At 40.9% G+C, this 22190-nt stretch overlaps 1 protein-coding gene across 6 annotated transcripts in view; it reads right to left on the reverse strand.

The window, feature by feature from the left end:
* The window catches only part of CSGALNACT2 (chondroitin sulfate N-acetylgalactosaminyltransferase 2), a 35594-nt gene extending 20125 nt beyond the window's left edge, over positions 1-15469 (reverse strand). For 2 of the 6 annotated variants that reach the window (XM_064513795.1, XM_064513797.1), the window contains exon 1: positions 15319-15464. The gene's annotated coding sequence lies outside the window, so the exon portion shown is untranslated. Of the gene's footprint in view, positions 1-4830; positions 4921-5246; positions 5396-15318 lie in introns of those variants that run through there. The other 4 variants (XM_064513794.1, XM_026116787.2, XM_064513796.1 and 1 more) reach the window with 4 other exon arrangements.
* Positions 15470-22190: the final 6721 nt, after the last annotated feature.

The following is a 22190-nucleotide window of genomic DNA, read 5'->3' on the forward strand; positions in this document are numbered from 1 at the left end:
AGAGTCCAGATGTGGTGAATCAAGGCAGACAGAAGAAAAAACAGTCTACAGGACAAGACTAGTTCATAGAAATGACATAATATCATCCCAAGTTTTTACTGAAGTTGCCTGTATGATGTTTTTGCTCATTTTGTCTTGAATGCTTGTTACTTTAGGAAGTGAGAAGTAAAGCCACAATTAACAACATAAAGAACCTTATGTTTCTTTAGGTAATGCTAGACTGCACTAAAGCCATTCCACACAAAAGCTGAGACATCATAGCTCAGTCAGGCATACTGAGAACAAAGATCAAACTATCCGACTAGCAAAAAAAAAAAAAAAAGTTGTCCTGTCCCAAGTAACATTTACTGCAAAACCTTATTACTGCTGTTAACTGTCAAGAACAATAGCATTTCCACATCTCCACATACACAAACACAGCTAGCATGCAAACACAGAAATTAGCTTTTCAAGTTAGGAAGAGATGCTTTTGGTACTGGGGACAAGGCAGGAACTGGGGTGAGTCATATAACCTCCTATCACTGTGGGCTTTAAACCATCACTAACTATTAAGGGAGAAACAGAGGCCCCTGAAGCTGGAGCATTAGCCTAGGAGGCCTTTATTGAATTCACTGACCTACTAATACATATTGCCTTGTGACCAATGTTGATGAGTCACTAAATTTCTCTAGGTCTTACTCATTTCTTAGAGGCAAATGACAACACATTTTCTTATGTGGTCTCAAGAAGGCAAAATGTGTTAGGAGACTGAGAAGCCCTCAGAGAGGTATAGCAGGGGGACCACGAAAGGACAACTCTGTCCTTTACTTCTTTTACTGTGGCCAAATGTACATCATTATGGTAGGCACGAATAAAAACCAGCATGCCCACACAGACTAGCCGTTTGCTAGTCTCAAGACTAGCAAACCCAAGAACAAAAGATTATGAATAACTGCAGATTTCTGAACCTTACTAACTGGCACCTTGCCTACTTACCTTAGAGATCTGTATTACGGAGCACTACCTTAAAGAGTACTTTGGAGAAGAGAAAGAGTAAGCCTATTTCTGAAGCAACAGAAACTACATGTTAGGTGGGCTGTAGAAAACTCATTTGGTTCTTTTCCTTCTAGGCTCTAATTATTCCCTCATTAGTTGAAACCCTTTTCTAGGGACCTGGTGACAACCTTATCAATAAGGCAGTCTTTTGCAGAGACAGGTCTGGCCTGATACACCTTTAACAGTTTTAGCATGACACAGTAAAGAACAGGCAGTTTTCCCACTACTGATTCCTTGTGGCCTTTAAAGGCAAGGAATGTTCATGCAACCAGATATGTTAAACATTAAGGTTGTAAATCGCACATGGAGAGCTAAAGGTGCAAGTTAGTTTGCTAAAGCAGCAGAGACTGAGCCAATTTGGAAATCTTGTCTTTTTTATTCTTTCAGTATTACTTCTGCTGAGAAAAGAGTAATCATAAAGGAGGCAGACTCCCCCCCCACCTGCCTTTAAAAGGACTTGAATTTTTCTTGTTCACAACCTTCACGAATGCTATCCTATGAAACAGTTCCAAAGATGCAACAGTTAACAGCCAGTAACAGGACTGAGCACCCCCGCCCCCGCATTGTCTTCTCATACTTGCTGTACTACCAGTAAAAGATTTACCTACCAACACCTTAGCAATATGGGAATATGGGAAGATGTCATCCCCATGAACAGTACCCTAAACACAGTGGTGAAGTTTTTCATCACTGCTGCTACAACCCTTCTTAAGCAGCTAAACAGTTTACTCAGGAAAAAACACTTCTGTTTCATCTTGCTTCCCCTAAGAAGGGAGAGGGAAGCCAGGAAGAATCTTAATTCTCATTCCATCAGAAGAGGTAGTTTCACTAGCCTCTCTTCTCAGAGAAGCATTAGTTTCAGACATTCACAATTCAGTTTTGGTATGAATTAAATTCCTTAAGTTAGATCTGGCACAACACCATCATGGGAATGTCAATAACTTCTTCCAGGTTGCAGAAGATGATTACAAGAGAAAGCAGGCCATGAAACATAATGCAAAAGCACACAGCATCCCAAATACCACATTACGAAAATGAATTCGATGTAATATAGTGCATTCTAAAGTCTGTACAATAAGGTTAACCAGAAAAATAAAAAGTAATCATGCAGCACCTGGATCAGCATTCCACCATTTAAAGATTAAATCTCAAATTTTAAAATTGCACATGCTGATATTTCACTTTATTCTATTTCTTTGAAATAAGTCTATTTGCAGGAATCCCTATGATCTCCAAAGAGTGAGACATCTGATGGTCATACAACACTCAAAGATCTGCAAGTTTTCCAGAAGCAACTGGTTGTTATTCTTTCTGCATTTCCAGGGCCTTATGTATATTCAACTATGGAAATGTTTCTGTTCCTTACAAAAGAGCTCATTGATTCTCCAAGCACAAGGGAATAGACCAGCATGCTAATTGAAAATGTTTTTTAATTTGTTTTTATTATATTAGCATTCTGTTTTGGTTCCTTGGTGCAAAGGATGAGTGCTCCTTTCTAAAGGGGGGAAACATTCACATTCACAGCAGTGACCTACTTCTGTGTGTTCTTGCTTCATGCCAGACTCTGGACATTCCTCATTTTAACATGTTCTATTTCAGACATGTCCTTTTCATTCAGCATGCCCTAGATGGTCATACTTTAGCTGCTTATAAAATAACTATGAAAATCAGCTGGAATTTCGTTGTTTGTAATATCACCCAGATGCCACAGATACTCACTGTCTCAAATCCCTCCACACACACGTACTTCTCTCCTTGAGAAGTTATATACTGAAAACATAAGGGCCAGTATCACCCCTTGAATATTTCAGCTTACTCTGCTCTCAGCAACACACTGTTCTTCCAGACTGCTTGGGAAGACCAGAGAAGCACTAGGCAAGCCCAGCTGTTTTCTCACTTGTTGAAAGCAACAAAGAAAGCTTGTTGTCTTTGCTGCCCAGGATTATCTTCGTGTAACTCCAGAATGAAAAACCTCAAACCACACCTTAAGTATGCACAGAGGCATATTCTTTGCTTACACAGCTTGGCCCACTGAGGTAAAGCCTCAGAAGAGACATACAAAGAAAGCTGTTTAATGCTGTATTGCAGTTCCAGTCAAATGAGTACCGAAGCCAAACTTTTGTGCTGTTGGGAAGTTTAAGAGAAAGGGAAAAGTAATGAAGAGAAAAAATATCCAAAAGAGGAATTGGAGACCACAGTTCTCTCACTTCTCCACAGCAAACTAAGTTGTTAGTCAGATCTTCATGGGACTATAAGTGTAAGCAGCATATTATGACTGCAGTTCCACGATCTGATTCACTTTCAGCAACAGCTCCATTCCAGGGCCCCCTCACACCCACACAGACACTACTGGACAGGACGGAAGTTGAAAACCACCGTGAAATTATGAAAAGAAGATTTGTACCAATAGAAAATGAACACAATCACTAAATATTTTAGACCTTTGCAAATTAATAATAAAACAGAAGAATTCAAAAGTTGTGTTAATATACAGTTCAGTCAGTACTCGTATAAGTCACAATCAGTTATATCAGAGACAGAAGCAAATATTTTAGAGTTTAGAAGCAGTTCTCAAACAGAACAGGACAGCTTCTGCAGAAAATTGTTTTTTCCAGAGCACTGCAGATGCAAACCAGAAGTCCAAGAGCTAGAAGAAATTCTCTTCCTTGGGAGACTGGGAGAAGCCATAAGCAGAATCAGCTCTATGTCAGATCTAACTCAAACCCAAAACTTGTGCTCTTTCATCCTTATGAACTTATCACCTCTACCTGACTGATAAATATGCAAGAATTACATGTATGCCTTCAGCTCCCATCCATTAGTCATGCTGCAGACTAAACAGTAACAGATACGTAGTCTTCCATGTTACTGCAGCCAGCCTCAGCCGCCAGCTAACAGCCTGGGATAATGCCGAGCCAGCAGTTCAGCACTGCTCATATTCACTCACCTTTCCTTCCTTGGTCTCCCTCCACTTTCTTTGTTATAAACCTCTACCGATAAACAGAGCTCCCTACGGGGGGGCGGGGGTGTGTGTGTGAAGGTGTTGCACACCAGCCCCTGAAGAGGATGTTACTTCATTTTTAGTAAAGGATCTGGAAAAACCCACACAGATGACAAACTACTGTATACATTATGAAAAGCCTGTAATTAAGTATCAAGTGCCAGAGCCTATCCGCAATAGGTGACTTCAGACATTTGTTTAGTTCCTATGCAGGGAAGGGGAGGGGGGAAGGCGCGGGGGGAAAAAATCAGATGTTTGGCACAAGAATTGTATTAAAAAGCATAGTTCAGACATGGGAATCGGTACAGAAAAGCATTACTTCAATTATGTGTAACAACAATCACAGAATTTACTGCTCAAAAAAGAGACAGGCCTAAGAAAAATATTTTCACATGCAGTCCCTTTGCAAACTGCTTATTTTACAAAAGCAGCATCATGGCCTTGCCAGCAGAAACACTGATCTTTAAGAATTAAGACTAATCCTCAAGTCTCCACTTTCACATTAGAGACTCCAGTACACTGTGCAAATACATGAGGTTTTGTATTTCCCTTGCTACGTAACAGCTCCCTCTCAGTGCCAGACCTCACAGCTTTATCGATAAGGAATTCTGCATTTTTCCGCTTCCAGACAAGGCTCTGAGCCTATACGTCAGCCACACTCTTTAGCAGACCCAACCGAAGCAGCACACTTCATACTATCTAGACGCCTTCTTTAAAAAGAAAACAAACAAAAATCAAAGTATGATTTTATTTTAACAGTAAGGTTGTATCATCGTAGGGTTGAGTCTACCTACATGTATCCTGTGGAAGACATCTGAGCAGGTCTTGTTCTTTACACACGTCAAAATCCTCTCCTGAATTTCTGCCTCATTTTCAGCAGTTTCCTGCGTGCATATTTTTACAGTTAGCTCAAGTGAAAATAAAGCCACACGCCTGTGTGAGGGAGCTGCCCTGCCCTCCCACCACATCCCCCAGCCCCACCCAGCACGCTGACACTAGCCTTCTCACAACCAGTAGATAAATTAGCAAGACAGTCTGACAGTACAGAGTGATATTGTTTTTAGAGTCAACTTTCAATGCTATGGCTAAAGTAGCTGAGAAAGCAAGCAGAAGGTAATATCCAACAACACAGAAACAGTGATACTTTTTACATCATCCTCAAATGAAGAAAACGTCAAACACACTGAAGTAGTTTAAATCTAATACTTACAATCTACTGCAAACTGACATGAAAAAAAAAACCCAACAGCCTTTTGCTTAAGTGGTATTATCTTCCGTGGCTTACAGAAGCAAGCAAATTATCACATGTCCCGGCATTTGCTGTTCCTACACAAAACAGCAACCCCTGCACACTAAAACAGGCAAATAAGAGAGCAATGCTGTTCACATGACTTACTTTCTACCTAATCCAAAGCAAGCAACGAACGTAACAGGAGACCTACTTTGATTTCCACTGAAGCCAGTGTAAGCCTGTTTGTTTGGGAACTGCTGAACTGAACTTGAAACACAGAGAACTACACCTTAACTAAGCTGTTAATTGTTATCCCTATTATAAACAAAAGTCAGCTCAGCTGTTTTGCTGTTTTTATGAAAACTGCCATCTGCTTGGCAAGAAGGAAACTGGGTAAAAAAGTCTTCGGTAAGACTAGTTGAAGGGTTTTGTTGGTTTCATTTTTAATTATTATTGAATAGGTAGCCTGAAAGATTGACTAGCTTCAGTTTCTATGACATAAATCAGTTTTCTATTTTACATACATTTTCCTACAGTTACATTAACTTGTGGGTTTTTGTATTGCTGTAGCCTCTATTCTCATTTTAAATCTGGCATAAAAACAAACTCCAAACTTGAAAAAGCAAGTCATTTTCCCACTATTGTAAGGGACTTAATGGAACAGCAGTATCATATGGCTACAACTATTTTGCCTACCAACTGCCTACCTTACAGGCTGTTAAAGTTTAACCTACAAATAGTAACAAAAGTTCAAGTTACTGCCTTGAAAGAAACACTTTCTCTTGGCATTCTTAACATCCCCTAAACAGTAAGTTATCTTTAACATAAGCATTAAATACGACAGGCCACAAACTTGACCTACTTTTACCGCGTGCTTTGCGATAACATTATTAACAACACACTCTCCATGAAGCGCTGCATAAATTACGTGGGCAACTATGATGGCAGCAGACTGCTTTATCCCAGGTGCAGCGGCACATCTCCTCGGCAATCTTACTCAGCTGAGAGCGCTCAGACCTGCTCACCGAAGGCTGCCTGTCAGAAACGAACCACTGCAGGAAGTGGGACTGGTACACTTCAAGAGCACCTACATACTCCGGGGTGGGCTAGTGCTGAGGGGTGTCTTTCTTCATTCAAAAGAAGAACTACCAAGTAAGGAAGAAAAACCTTTATATGCATTTCAGCACAACAGAGCAACAGCTGTTGCAAGAAGGATAAATAAAATCTAGAATGTTAATTTCTTAATTCTACAGGATTTTTTTTTGAGGAGAGACTTTTGTGCAGGAAAACATGGTCTGTTTTCAAAGAAGAAAAAACAATTGCACTTAACATGCATCATCTTACAGTGAACGGAGGAAAGGTAAAATACTCTTTAGATATGCAAAGTGATACATCTAAAAAGGCCACAGCTAAATATTCCCCGCCCCCCCGGGAGGGGAGGGATGCTCCAGCCAATGCAATATAACTGTCAAAGGCAACTAGTGATCTTAACTCAAGTGTACAAAATTTACATAGCATTTTTCATCTACACTTTTACTCATGCCATTTCCTACCAATACAAGGAAAAAACAAAAACCCACCAAAAACCCCACACCCCCACAAAATGAAGTCTATCAGCAGTGAGAACAGTAGCAGGCAAAAACAGAGCCGAAGATGGTGCATTTTTGGGAATTGTTCCACCTACATCTACCATGTCTATGACTGCAGATTCAAGTGTTTTCCTGTTTTCTTGCATCTCTTCCAATTACAATTTAGTTCTCTATGTATGGAGATCTAGACTCTGTAGTTATTGTATTCTGACCACAGCAAAAATATATATTCCAATATATGTAAGACTTTGTGCTATATTTAAAGGGTAGTTATCATCCAAGTTCCTACACAAAGTCAGAGGAACACTGCCCGCAGTGGGAGGTAGGCAAAGGGTGCATACATTCAGTTTCCTTACACTTGTTAAACAAAGCTAAAACTTGGTAGAACAACAAATTCCCACTGAAGCTCACAAAGTAGCAGTTAAAATAAAAGCAGGGAGAGGTTAGAAGATTCATCAAATACTGATGGATCTTTCTTAAAAGAGGCTTTGAAGCATCTATTAATATCAGTCTTTAACTCAATTGCCTTGATACACTCATGCTTTTATTTCCATAAAAAAGCAGTTTCATTAGACAACTGTGCACAAAGTATAACCACAGCAATGTTCTCCTTAAGGTTTACTGCCAAATTTTGTGTGTGGTACACTGGACCATGTAATATTTGCATAGAAGTCTTTTTATTGCAAGCTTGAAGAGCAATAAAACAGCTGAAGTCATCCACTGGAAGGTATTTCTGTGCATTCTGTCCAGCTGGTAGTTTGGCTTGAGCTACAAAATATCTAAAACTAGTTAAAAATACAATTTGATATAAAAAACCCAAGAAAAATATTGCCTTAAAAAACCCAGTCACTTTAGAGATGGCTTTCTGTTTGTTTTTAATGAATGTAATCACTAGCTTAATTTCACATGTGCTATATAACAATGGGATCACTTTGCTATTCCTCAGCCCATAAATCTAGGATAGAAGGGGGAACACAACCTACAAATTTTTAGAGTAACTAACAATTTCAGTAGTAGTTTAAGCTCTGCTTTCAGCACAACTAGTCAGCCATGAGTATATGCCACCAGAAACGACAGCTAGCTGCCAAGTGATTGAGAAACATCGGGTGCGTCCCCGAAGTACAGGGAGATGCACTTATTTCATCTATATCTTTTCAGTTTTACATTATAACTGAGCAGAAAGTTACTCTTAAAGGACTAGCAATACTAGATTTCATTTGAAGCAGAGAAGCTAACAGTTTGTAAAGACTATCTTGATATTCCTTTTTCCAAAGCAAGACAACATTTAAAAAATGCTACTATAATAAATAGAAACACTAAACACAACACTTCACATTATCCTCCTCCATCTCTTTTTGTTTAACTCTAAGTCCCTGAAATTCGTCTTTGGAACAGTGGGACCATCTTTTCCTCCTTTTCTCTTCAAGGATAGATGATGATCATTTGGAGAGGAGAGAAGCCTGGAGTTTCTGTAACTTCCCCTGCTGTGTTAAGTTTTGCTGGTTTCTTGTGCCATTCTCTCGTGGTGCTGATATTCCACATTTTTGCTAACCTAGCTTCATGACAGGGAAAGATAAGTGGTTACTGCAGACACTCACTGCAAATGGTTTATTCAAGCAACTTATTTGACACAGGGCACTGGAAAAAGCTCCTGTTACACCATTTTAAGTGTTTTAAATTTTGTTACCTCCTCCTCTTGTCCCTTCAGACCATCAGCTTAAATCTCTGTCCCTTCTCCACCTACCAAAGTAAAGTTCCAGAAACAGCCCAGGAACTTACAAAAAGAAGCAGCAACTTTGAAAGGTTAAATGGAAGCGGGGGGGGGGGGGGGGGGGGACACGACACACAGTGAACTATGTCTGAAATCTGAAGAAAAATTACTCTGAGAAACAGGGCTTAATAGCAGAATCCAATGCAGTATTATGGATGCTAAAACTCCACCCTTGCTCCAAACACAAAACATGGGGGAAGACTACTGCACAGCACAGGTTTATTACCAAAGCACTGCTTCCAGACTGCGCTGGGGGAGGAGGTAGGCACACCATCTATGTTGGGCTCTGGCTAGCCTGTACCAACTACGACTGGTGTTTTCTCTTGTAGTTTGTAAAATCAAAGTCTTTTCTTCAGAAGACTTCTATCTACACCGAAAGCTCCGAGACCACAGGAAAGGTGGACTAAGCTATTATCACTCAGAAGTCTTAATTTCCAGTCTAACAGAGCACCAGCAGCAGAAAGTGCTGAAAGCCATATGCTGCCCACAAGACTGAGTAGCATCAACAGTGCTGACAAGTATCTCATCATTTTTGACACTGCTTGGGGAAACCTTTAAGAGACACCAGACGTGCTACCAGATGTCATCTGAAAGCTATCATCCAAAACACTCTTTCAGAAGAGCTTTAATTTTATAGAAACTGATGACTTGGCCCTCCACATAATTCCACAGACCCTAAACTATGCTCAAGATTAGCACTTTGCATTTTCAGCATGTACTTCAAAACATGAGCTAGTCTGCCTCATTTTCTCAGCTGTGCTTTAACGCAGCAGCGTTTTAAACAGGCTTCAGTTGCTTTGTGCGCATTGCTGCTGAATGCTCCCTTGCAACAAGGAAATGCAACCCAGAAGAACTGTTCAGCTATTACTCCTACTATTTCTCCAGAGAAGATAAATGGATGCAAACTCCAGACATGCACACTTCAGTAGAAGAAAACTCACCAGGAAGATACCCTCACAGACCATACAGTTTACTATCTTAGTACAATTAGCTATCACATATTACATTTAATATTGGACATGCCTAAAAATCAAGCTCCAAACATCTGCAGACAACAGAACTATTTGCAGCACATCTTCACAACAGCACCTCAGCCAGTTTTAAGCTTGCATGACTTCTGCAACTAGATACCTGCAAGCTAGAAGCTGTCCTTCGCTGTCTTTCTCTTGCAATCAGCATCCAGGAAATTATTAGGGCCATTTTTCCTAGCAAGATTAGCTGGGGCTTGTCACCCTAATGTGTTACTATCAAACTAGCACAACTTCATATACAAACTTTTGGAGAGCTCAGGTGTTTTACAGTTTTGATCTTCTATGAAAATGCTGACCTACTGTCTTAGCAAAAAGCATGAGTAATACTGTAGACATATTAAGCTCCTTTTTTGGTTGATGATCATTTGTCTCCAAAGTCAAAAATAAGAGGCAGATGTGTACACAGAGATAAACTAAGGCTGTTCAGCAGCTTTACCTAGAAATATTTAATATATGCGAGTATTGTATTTCTAAGTTTACCTCTTAGCCCCAGCTCTTTTGTGTTGTATTATTTTACCTTTGAACACAACAGAATTGATCTTGAGTTATACTCATCTGAAAGAAAGGACTCCATGACAGCCACTAGATATGTGACAGAATCCATCTCCAGAGTATTTGTCAGCCATGGAAGAATTTCACTACTGTTCTACAACTGGAATATCAATTTCATTAAAAAAAACAGCAAGAATAGCAAAGTTAAGTTTCCATTATTCAGGAGAACAGGTTCCAAGTTTCCATGCATCTGCCTCTCCAGCCCTTTTCCAGCTTTACTCCAGCAATCTCTATGCTACCAAAGAATACTATACTACTACAGTTGTGCGCACACATTTTCTTCAGTCGCCTCTTTTGTACTCGCACTCAGACTTTCAAATATAAATCATGCTCACCCCTCTATCTCTTGCAATAATTAATTAATTGCTAGTTTAGGTTATTTCTTGCCATAATTTAAGAAGTTACTGGGAACATTCGTTTCAGGCACTAGAAGGGCATTCATGCCGGCCCTTGGCTACGGATCTAGTTTCAAGACAGTTTCCCTAAGTGAAATTCCTACCAGAAACCACTGTACCATAGAGGAAATTGTTCCTCTTCCACAAGCCAGAGTAATGTTTAATAAGAAGGAGGAAGAAGGGGAAAGAAAAAACACACAGGCATACCCTTTCTATCACTCACCCACGAGCTGCCAGCAGTATCCCCAGAAATAGCTACTGAGGAGCCATTCTCAATAGACACTGCAGGTCCTAGAAACAGGTAGGTACCAGCAGAGAGGGCAGAACAGGTCGAGACAAAAACTCTGTCGGACTTACAGTGAGGATTAAAAGAAACGATCAGAACAAAGGTGGCATTTGTATCACGGGTAGAAGTTAGTCCGGAAATCAGTTTATCACTGTAGTTATTTTTGATTACAGTGGGAGATGTTTGAAAATGGCAGGAAATGGTTAGATAAAAATATGTGCAAGATTTCCTCACATGATAGCCCCCTTGCCTATCTAAAGGCTCATTTGGACACTTTGGGCTTAGTTTTGAAACACTGATGCTTCATATATGCTCTTTCCAGCTCTCATACTTGCATTCCAGCATGTTTACAATGCCTTGCCAATTATATCAATAAACTAAAAAAAGTTTTAGAACACTTGGTTTGCATTTGCAAGTGGAATAAGCCTTTAAAAACAACTAAGGTAGAGCAAGTACATTCTTCCCTCCATACTCTACTTTGAAATAACTGTCAAGTAAGCATCTCTTACCAATCTTACAATACACAAAACTGAAGCACTGGACAACACAGAGCCAACGCAACAAGAGTACAAGCATCTCATCCCTATTTTAATACGCCTTATTTTTACTTAAGCAAAATCTGCAAGGATTAGGAAAAAAAGTTCATTTTTCCTTCCCTTTGAACCTTTGGTCTTCAATACCTTCCAGCATGTAATATGTCAACAGTGGCAGTGACTACATATGCCTTTCACTGATTATCTAGTTATTCCTACCATTTCTTGAACCATTTCTCAACTACTAGTGTCCATCAGCGCTACCTATTTAGATTATGCACACAATTGCAAGATGCTCAAGAAATATTAAGCTGTCTATCCTGTCTGTCTACATTTTTAGATATATGCAGTCATACTGTAAAGATTTTTAAATAGGCTTAAGTGAAAGCAGTAGCTAGATGCAGCTAAAAAAAGGCCATACTCCATATCCTGTTCCACAACTTTTGCATCAAAAGACACTGGTGACAAGGAAGCTAACAACTTGCTGTACTGTTCCTACCTTTGGGAATATTTTCTTTCAAAAGTAGTACAGAAAAAAGAAGTTAAGAGTATTAACATAAGCTTATGCTTTCAGACTTCTCTAATAATAATAATATAATGGAGTGCTGGGCTTATTTATTATCATTCAAAATGAAACTGTTCTGGCAGATGGTAAGAAGTGTCCTTTTGCAAGTTCTTCTGCAGTTATAAGATGTAGCTCTAACTCAGAAGTAACATTATATTCTCATTCCCCTACACAAGGATTACATTTCTCCGGGAACATCTTGTGATTTACGACCTCATTTTCCCATTTGCAGCACCAAGCTTGCGAGATCAAAATTACTTGCATAGATAAAGCACAAACCCCTTTCTTTATGAAAACCATTATGTTCCTGAAACCTTTTCTTTCTGTAGTTGCCCTTTGGGAACTTTTTTCCATTCTTCTTTCTTTTAAAACAAAGTATGTCTTGTGCTTGAAATGCTTTTCTATGTTTACTATTTTATTTCTCCAGCAGCAAGATTGTTACGGTATCTTCCCATATTTTTATTACAGGAGGGCTAGTCCTTTAAGAGGGTGGAAAACAGAGGAGCAAAGTGAAAGCACTGAGCACATTATCAGTTCTGATGCCACCCAAATATCCTTCCACCTCCATGACCCTGCCTCAGCCTTATTTAGAAAGGAAAATACTGCAAGTCATGAAGCTTGCTTCATAATGACAGAAACTGTTTCAGAGTTGAGAAAAACATTGTGCAACGCGTTTTCTCCGCTGAAAAACCCGGCCTCATGTTTCCCATACCCACTCCCCCAAGTTCAGTTTTATTTATTTACTTCTTTTTAATTCAGGTCATTCTGGTGATCCAATTTACAGAGTGACCCACAGAACAGTTCTCACAATTAAGAAAGTAGCAGACTGTGGTGCAGGGGTAGGAACTGTTATGCCAGATATGTCTAGGTTTTCTTGGCAACAGACCACAGCTGGTTATCACTTAACTATGCCCTCAGATGATGTTTCGCTCACTTCGGAAGACCCATATCCTGAGGCTGGAACTTGAAAGCAAAGAATTTGCATTCAAGAACAACTTGGTGCAACTTCTACCATGATGCAGCAGCCTTAATGACAGGTTTGACGTTTTCTATTTGTTCATTTGTTTGGGAATTTTCTACCCTAAGGAAAAGATTGAAGCAAAGTCATGGGATCAAGAAGAGAAGGAAGGAACTATTCAAACTCATCAGGTCTTAACTGCACTGAAGTTTGCATACATTTCATTCAGGAACAGATAAGCCAGACAATTTCTATTTGTGCCATACAGTCCTGTACTTTAAACTCGCTATGTTCTCAATTCCCCAGCTTATCAGCGCCTTAGGATGGTGGTATTGTGGCAATACTTGTGGGTCTCCTGATACTAGTGATCAAGACTCACTGGCAAGAGTCTCCCATGAAAGCCTCAGGGTATAATTGAGGCCCAACAGCTAACAGGCTGTCAGCAAAATGCATCTACCTCCACTGACAACTACTGGGAATATTTCCAAGTTACTGTCTTTGAGAGTGTTTGAGGACTCACTATCTAACTAACAAATAAAGGGAAGCCAGAAGTTTCCTTCAAACACACTGAAGCAGAACAGGAACTTTCAGCTACGGCAAGTTAGAAAGGAAGAAACTATCTTACTCGTGGGCCTTGGCATCTACCACGTCTAAGACAAAAGAGAAAAAAAAACTTTTACTGTTTGATCTCAGTTTGAGGGATATTTACTCTACGTTAAGAAAACCTTCCTCTTTTTTGCACCTCTTCTGAGTTCCCCATCATAGCTGAACGCTTTGTTTTTATCAGCCATCTACAACCTTAGAAGAAAGAGATCAGTGTCTCAATTTCCGCCTGATAGAGGGACTTGCAAGAAAAAAAAAATAAAAAAGACAGATAAAGACAAACATTAATCAGATCTAGATAATATTTCATTGAAAATAAGTAGTATTAAGTTTAATTTTTTTTATACTCAGCTTTAAGAACTTTAACTTGCAATTGCAAATCGGAATCCCCATTTCTGCATTAGCATTCCTCTGATAAATGAGTTCCAGCATTAATAGAGTGTATGAGACAGCAACGATAGTTTTACTTTACGTTATTTGACAATGTCAGAAGCTTCCAACTTTCACAATTTACAACAGCATAAAATATAATAAGCAAAAACCAAGCTGACAAAAAGCAAGCCATACAAGTTATAACTAAGCAAAGCTAAATAATATTCCACTGAACACAAGCAGATACTCTCCCTCTTATCACCCTTTCTTCTACTTTGGGGGGGGGGGGGGCAAGAGAAAAGGAAGAAATGGGGGGTACTTGCAGTTTCTGAACATCATGTCAAACCCCAAACCGCCTCTATACTAACGCAGAGCAATGTCATTACGACCACTCCAGTTCTGCACTATCATCAATTACGCCCAGTCATAATGAGACAGGAGAAGTCAGTAGCAATGCTTTCTGCAGAGATATTTAACCTCATTCTTTTCAATACTATCTCTAAATGCCTGTATTTCCAAAAACGTGTTCTTCAGCCTATTAAATGCTAGTCAACGGAAACATAACTGTGAGGAGAGAGAGAAACTTAATCGTTGAGATAATGCTAAGATAAAACCAAATTACATTTTTAAGGCCCCCGACATCAGAAAGATTTGAAAAAGCCTAGATTACAGATCCAACCTGCTTATCTTCCGAGGGACAACTACCATTTGTAGAGCAGACAGGACATAACAAACCCAGACTTTAAACACGGCTAGTGGTGCACTACTACTTTTTACTAAGGTACTGATTTTTAACATTGGGCTTACGCCCCCTCGAAGTGCACAAAGCACGAATTTCAAGCGCACATAGCGAAACCGGACACGGTACAACTCCGGCAATAAGGCAGAAAGGGAGCTCTGAACTGATTAGCGTTGAGCAAAGCACAGTTTGGAAGCCAAAGTTTTGGGAAATACACTTCGCTATGGAGAGAGCAGCGGCTTCCCATCGCCTCCTCGCACGAGGGGCCCGAGCATTTCGGCCCTGCGTGGGACACGAGGGCTGCGGGCGGCTGCCCCGGCGCCCCCGAGCAGCGGCGATGCCCACATTTGGGAGCGGCTTCACCGCACCGAAATTTCACTTTCGGGAAGGCAGAGGCCGAGGACGTTACTCGGCGCCTTTCCTCTCGGGCGCCCCGTTTCCCTCAGCGCTGCTCGAGGGGCCCCTGGCCGGCGGGGCCGGGGACAGGGCGCTCCAACCGCGCCGCGCCGGGAAACCTCGCAGCAGCCGCGGTTCCCGCAGGGGCCCGGCCGGGGCAGAGAGCGGAGCCGGGCGGGGAGAGCAGCGCAGCGGGACCGCGCAGCGGGGAGGCGCGGGCGGCACAGCAGAGCGCAGAGAGGCGGCGGGGACCGTACTCACCCGGCGGGGCGGGAGCGCCGCCGCCCCGGTGCCGCGGAGCAGCAGCCCCACTTCCTGTGCGCTAGGAAATGAGCGGGCGGGGCGGCGCGGCCGCGGCCCTTAAAGGGGCAGGCGCCGGCCTCCTCCGCCCTCCGGAGACGGCGAGGAGGCCGCCCGCGGGGCGGGGCCGGGTAACGGCCGCGCAACGGCCACCGCCTCTCTGCGGGAGCGGCGCCCCCACCCCCTGCCCGGGCCGCCGCCGCCGCCGCGCGAAGGGGAGGTCGGTGGTTGGGAGCTGCCGAGACGCCTCCGCCTGCGGGGAACGGAGCGGGGAGGGGAGGGAGCCTGGGCTGTGGCCGCAGGACGGCCCGGCGGGGCTGTGTCGTGCGCGGAGCCGTCCGGGTGGGGGCCGCGAGGGCCGGGCCGGGCCGTTAGCGCGCGGCCGTTAGCGCGCGGCCGTTAGCGCGCGGCCGTTAGCGCGCGGCCGTTAGCGCGCGGCCGTTAGCGCGCGGCCGTTAGCGCGCGGCCGTTAGCGCGCGGCCGTGGGGGCTGGCAGAGCTCCCGGAGCGGCCGGCGCTCACGGCCAGCGCCCTCCCGCCCCGCGGGCTCTGCCGGGGCTGGGCCCGCCGCGGCCCCGGGGCGCTTCCCTGCCCGGCAGCTCCGGGGTGCGGGGCGACCCCCCCCCCCCCCCGCTATCTTCCGCACATCTTAAAGTAATAAAAAGGTGTATTGGGCTTTGGGGCGCCTTAGAAATGTGAGAAAGATACGACGTTATGTAAGTTTGGGAGCTCAATACTGAAGACAATGTGCTCCAACGAGAGATCCCACTTTTTGTCTTAATTTAGCAGTACTCCTTATTAGAAATGTAGTATACCAATATGTAACTAGTAATATGTAACATTCAGATCTAGCAAGGAGCGTTCGTCTAGGAAGTTTTTATTCATATATATGTGTCACAATGCTACAAATCATATATTGTACATACATACATCTTCCATGTACGGGCAGCAAGTTGTGCTTTAATCAGCTGCCTCATCCAAGGACAGAGGACATCCGATCAGAAGTCCATGTGCATCCACCACCACCTTATAACGTACTTTTCTCAGCTGGTTTTCACACAAAGCATGCCATGTGTCCTAGTAATTGTGCCACTGCACATAAAATACCTGGAAATAGCTGCACTGCTGAGGACCATATTTGTTTTGTGCTGTTTTGTACCTGCTGCCCTCTGTCTTGTAAAGCTATTCATTTTGGACAGGTATTTTTTATTCTTTGGCACAGCACACTTGTTCTCCTCTCTACGTTCATCTGCAGCACTGCATAAATACTAACAGCAGAAGCTGTTGTCCTGGCTGTGAAAATCAACTGCTAGTAAAAGTACAACTTCAGCAACAGCACAGCTCTGTTAACTTTTCAAATATTAACAAAACTATAGAATTGTGGTGTCATCCTTATGATCACGACATAGGATCTGTAACAAGCAGATCTACTGATAATTACTTTCCACTTATCCTAATAATTATTTACAGGTCTGCATTTCCAGAAGAACATTTTCATTACATGATTTTTTAATTTTTTTTCCTGCAGGTCTTAACCTTAGAGGATGCCAGGTTTAGGATCTCATACACTTTTCAGCTGTCCTACCCGAAGAGTGATCTGTAGCAACTTGGTAAGGCCAAGAACAATTCAGGAAATGGATCAGATAGTAATGTGGTTTCGTAACTATGTATCAAATGGTTCTAACCCTCTAAATCAAAAACTGACTCATACAGTCAAAAGCTGCTAAAGACATCCTATAAAGATCTGTACTCCCCCGTTTAACATCACTCACTACTAGTAATGCTAGTTTGCCTGCTTTACAGTAACTGTTTACCTGCATGAAACAAAGGTAGGTGTTAGGTGCTTTCAGCAGCAGAGCCTTGCTTTGCTGTCAACATCAGAGGCTGCCTTTTCTGACACATTATTGGTGCACTAAGTCATCTACCATATTTAATATGGAACAACCTTTTGTCTTTAAGGCACACTTAAACTAGTTCATTCATAAATAGCTGCATGCTGTGTATGCTGCACAGCCTGGAAGAGGATTTACTGTTCAAGGGACTGGTGTCTGTTCAGCTGAGATTTCAGGCCCTCAAACAGCATGAACAAAGATGGGCTTTCCAGAGAATGCCTTGGATAAAGTGTGATTTTAAATAAACAGGGGTGTTCTATATGGACTAAGAACTGTCTTACCACTCTTTGCTGTTAGGGTCCACTTCAGCGCTCTGTTCCATTAACATCTGGTTTGCTACAGGTAGCAAACCAGCATGTAGGGAGAATGCACTGCTGCTGAAAGATTGGCTTGGCTGGTGTGATCAGCCATTGCTGTGGCCGGCCGTTGATGTGAGCTTTTTACTATCATTAGAAGCTTTTCATGAAGCTAGGTTCTTGAAGTTAGATATCCATCAAAATAAAGGGAGGCTTATGGAGAAGAGAGACATCAGCAAAGTTTAGATTTCCACGTTTGCTCTCCTGAAACTAGGTAAATGTAGGTTCATTCTTCTTTTTTTAAACAGTATGTAAATATGCTACTATTTTAAATCTGACCTCATGGTAGGTTTCACTATTGCATACTACAGATGACTGAGCATCTCCCAGCTCTTGTTTGCGTTCTGTGTAGTGATAAGTGGATAGGAGTTTACCAGACACTTGACTATGTTACTCTACTGATACTGGAGACTGCAGAGTTCTCTAGACATAATAGTCTTTACAAGTACAGGGAGATAACAGAATGGAAATAATCACTGCCACCAAGCTACTTTCACTAACTAATGCTCTAACGTAGGTCTGAAACAAACTCTGGCAACCCTGAATCACCCACTGATTTGTCTATGTAGAGCAACCAGACTCTAATACTGTCCTTCAAGTTTCTCAGCTACCAGTTTTCTGTGCAAGGGCTAGTTTGCCACTATGTGGAGAGATCTCTACGGTGACTTACAGGAGATTGTCCACAGAATAGATTTTCTTAAGTGTCAGCTTCCTCTATTTTATAGAGTGTTCTTCTACTTCCAGAAAGATTATTTTCTTTTTCTTCAGATCAGGAGAAGGAAAAAAGAATAGGTTTCTTACACTCCACTAACAAGAAGCTCGGTATCCATACCCACCTCTATGGGAGGTCTACCATGACAGGAAAAACTATGCCATTGCAGTTACATTAGGTATAAGTTCCAGACTCTTCTATCAAAATGAGCTATTCGGAGATTAAACATTCCTTCATAACTCAGACCTATGTTTATGCTGACAGATGGTGTAGTTTCTCTTTGGTCTAAGTCTTACAGGCCGACGGCAGAATTTCTGGTTTGTTTGTGAATAAATAACGCAATAAAAACATTTAGGAAATGCCTGTGTTTTAAGACGCAATTCATTTTAGCCGGTGATTCTTCTTAGAGAGATATTTGCAGATGTCCTAACATCTGAAAGCAATAAATATGGATATAACGGTGACACAGCTTTGTATTTAATTAGAAGTATTACAATAGGATGATTATTTTATAGACATAGAGGCAGACTTTAAAAATGTTTTGCTAAAACTTTAGGCAGTGGTGTCCTTAAATTGCTACAGTTAGGGGGAAAGGAAGTGGCTGGCAATAGCTGATTCTAAAAAGAAGAAGAGTTTTCCAGAACAGCATTAGCTCCAGCCTCTAGTGGTTTTGGGGTATTTTTTTTTAAGCATATGCGTGGGCTGGAGGGGAAGAAACAATAGAAAAAAGAGAGAGGAGCTGATCTGAGAATGTGATGCCAAAGTGAAGGAGTAATGTAAATGAGACCAAAGAGAAAAAAAGCAATCATTCAACACTAGGTATTTTTGTTCTCTTATCCTCTTGAGTCAAAATGAAATGTGTGTGTGAAATAAGAAAAATGGTCTGTTATTTTGCCTAGGATTTTAGAGCTTTAATTGCCAAACAATAGTCATTAGTGTGCCTTGACACAGGGCTTTTTGTCAAATACCACAGCTCAGTGTTACTGATGGCACAATTCCAACATCGATCCCATGTGAAGCTGCTTTCTTTATCCTTGTTTTAATTCTTGCAAATTATTTATAACAGAGATACTGAACAATGCAACCAAAAGTATAAAGAATTTTTAATATTCTGAAATAAACCATCCTATAGCATTTTGATCATCTTGAATTCTATTTTGTTCCCTTAAAATCCGCACTTTGACCTTTTATTCCAAATTATATTCCATAACCCTTTTGTCAGTGGTCCTGTCCAAATACATCTTGTTGGTATGGACTTGTTGGTATGAGGGGTTACAGGAGAGGTAGTGCATTACGATAGAATTAATTTAAGTCTGGGCTCTGGAAAGCTAAACTCTACCTCAGGCTCTGCTAATGACTCTGAAGCATGAGCCTCAACCAAGTCACTGAAAGGCTAACTTTGTTCTTTACGTATATGTTCCTCTCAAAGTAAAAGGGACACTATTGCTATTTTCTCCTCATCATGGGGCATCTATTGTGAAGTGCTTTTAAAAAGTGCTTTGAAGCTCTGGATATTTTACTCTGGATATTTTACTTCACTGCTTTAGAGGCTGCAATTATCTCTTGAATTGTGAATAGGTATAGGAAAGACAGTGCATATGTAAAATTACTTTGTACTAACCCACCACTGCAACTACACTCTGCATTAATCTTTCTATATTTAAAGTTACTCTTCCCTCTGCATTAGTTCCACGTTTTGATTTTGGCAGACTTCAAACTTTTGGCATATACATCTTTGAATGAGGAAGAACTGCATTGGTTTGTGTAGTGTTTTGGTATCAAATAAATGCTAATTCTTCAGCATCATAACACACCAAATTTTGGACCAGATGCATATTATTTATATAATGTTTGGCAAATGATTCTATAGATTGTTTTTTGCTGGTGTTTTGGGATCAGAGTTGCTAAATTACTCCGTTTTAGACATTCCCACTAGAAAATAGAATCTGTACAGGCTTGCCAGAGTATCAACTCACTCTAAATTCTTGTATAGTCCTGCTGTACATTAAAGCAGACTCATCGATTTTTATACTCACTGTTGAAAGCAGAAGTTCTGTTAATCCTTATTAGGAAAGATAATTGATACAATCACAGTTCTCTCTGTAAGTCAGTATAAACAAGAGTGAATAACTTTTTCTTCTGTCTGAAAAGGCTTCCTTCTGGTGACAAGAATGCATATTACAGTCCACTTGATTCTTCTTTGAGTAGTGACAATTTAGTTTAACTTTATCAATAGTATGACTGTTTGGCAACGTGAGAAGCTTACAGAGCAACACATTAGAATTGTTGGGATCCAATTTCTTACAAGAACTTCTCTTTTTAAATCAACATATAGTTACTGTTAGCAACCAATGCTTGCTGAGTTCCTTAATGGTAGAAAATGGATTCCAGAAACAGTACTATATGAGAAGTAAAGGTGTTTATGCTGCAGACGAACAGGAATGTACAGCAGTAATTCCAAAGAGTTGTATTAAGTACCCAGATGTTACTCCTTGTTCCAGCTGAAAGCAATATGCAATATTCTGCAGTATTCTGCAACAGTAGCTGATCATTTTCCTGGCCACATGGCCTTATTTGTTCTGGCAGGCACAATGGGTCATATGGTGAAGGGCTCCACCACTCATTTTCAACTGCACTAGAATGTTCACACCAGAATAACCAGTAAAGAACCTGTATAGGATGTAGTCCAGATATGTAGTGCTGAATTTCTATATTGGTTTATTTAAAGATTCCAAGATGCCTTTATTATATACCTTCTTTCTAATGACACCAAGAAGTGCTTTAGGCATTTTTCTAAAAGGAGAAGACAATTTTGTCACAAATGCACTGACTACAAAGCATCTCTGAAGGAAGATCCAAGCACCTGTATTCTGTACCTAGAATGGAAAACAAATTAAGAGGACTTTGACTGAAAGACAACACTCACTACTAGGAAAAACTTACCAAAAATGATACATTCTTTTTTTCCTTGTCCAGAATTACAGAACAGAAACCTGTTAAAGTTATAGAGTAATATATTTTATAGCAACTCTATCCATGAAATATATATTTTTTACCTTTCAAACGTTAGAATTCACTGTTGAAGATGCAGTTGAGAAAGAAGTTCGATCATTCCATACATGAGGCAATATCAGTCACATTTAGAATAAAACAGGATACATGAAAAGAAGATTTAAGTCATACAATCTGTGGTGAACCATACTTGACTCAGAAGATAACAATATAAATTATCAAGATCTTTTGGTTGGTTATCTAGTTGGGTTCCTTTTCGTGCTTAAAACTTACATACCAAAGCTTAAGTTATTACGGTAAATATTAAATATCTAAATTAAATACAGTACCTTTACCAAGGGAATTGGTTGTGCTTTAATCTGAGATGCTTCATTTTTAATGCAAAATACTCAGCATATCAGTATTTAGTATGTTTTACTGCATAATCTGTATTGTACCTACTACACCTTTCCAGCAGACAGGAAAAAACCCATCTTCCACACAAAGCAAAGACAAAACTACAAAGAGGTGCAGTATAGAGACTATCATCCATGTTGAGAGATTAGCAAACAGCTGGTACCCAACAGTTGTTTTTTTTGTTTTTTTTTTTGTACAATAGACAGGACCAAAGACAAAAAAAACTTCTTATGTGTTCACTAAAATGGATTAGAAATGCCAGACATTGTTCTGTACAGTGCTGGCCCATTTTTGATAATGTGTACCTAATCCACTCCAGCTTTTGGCTAGTGTTAGCTACAAGCTTGTCTGCAACTGCCTACAAACCGCTCCATTTCTTTGAGGCCAAACTCCAGTCAGTTCATTTATAAACTAAGTTGTAATGTTCCTGTTGTTACTTGTACCACTCATCGTTGCATATACAAAG

This window comes from Dromaius novaehollandiae, chromosome 6, assembly GCF_036370855.1.
Source record: "Dromaius novaehollandiae isolate bDroNov1 chromosome 6, bDroNov1.hap1, whole genome shotgun sequence".
Lineage (NCBI taxonomy): Eukaryota > Metazoa > Chordata > Aves > Casuariiformes > Dromaiidae > Dromaius > Dromaius novaehollandiae.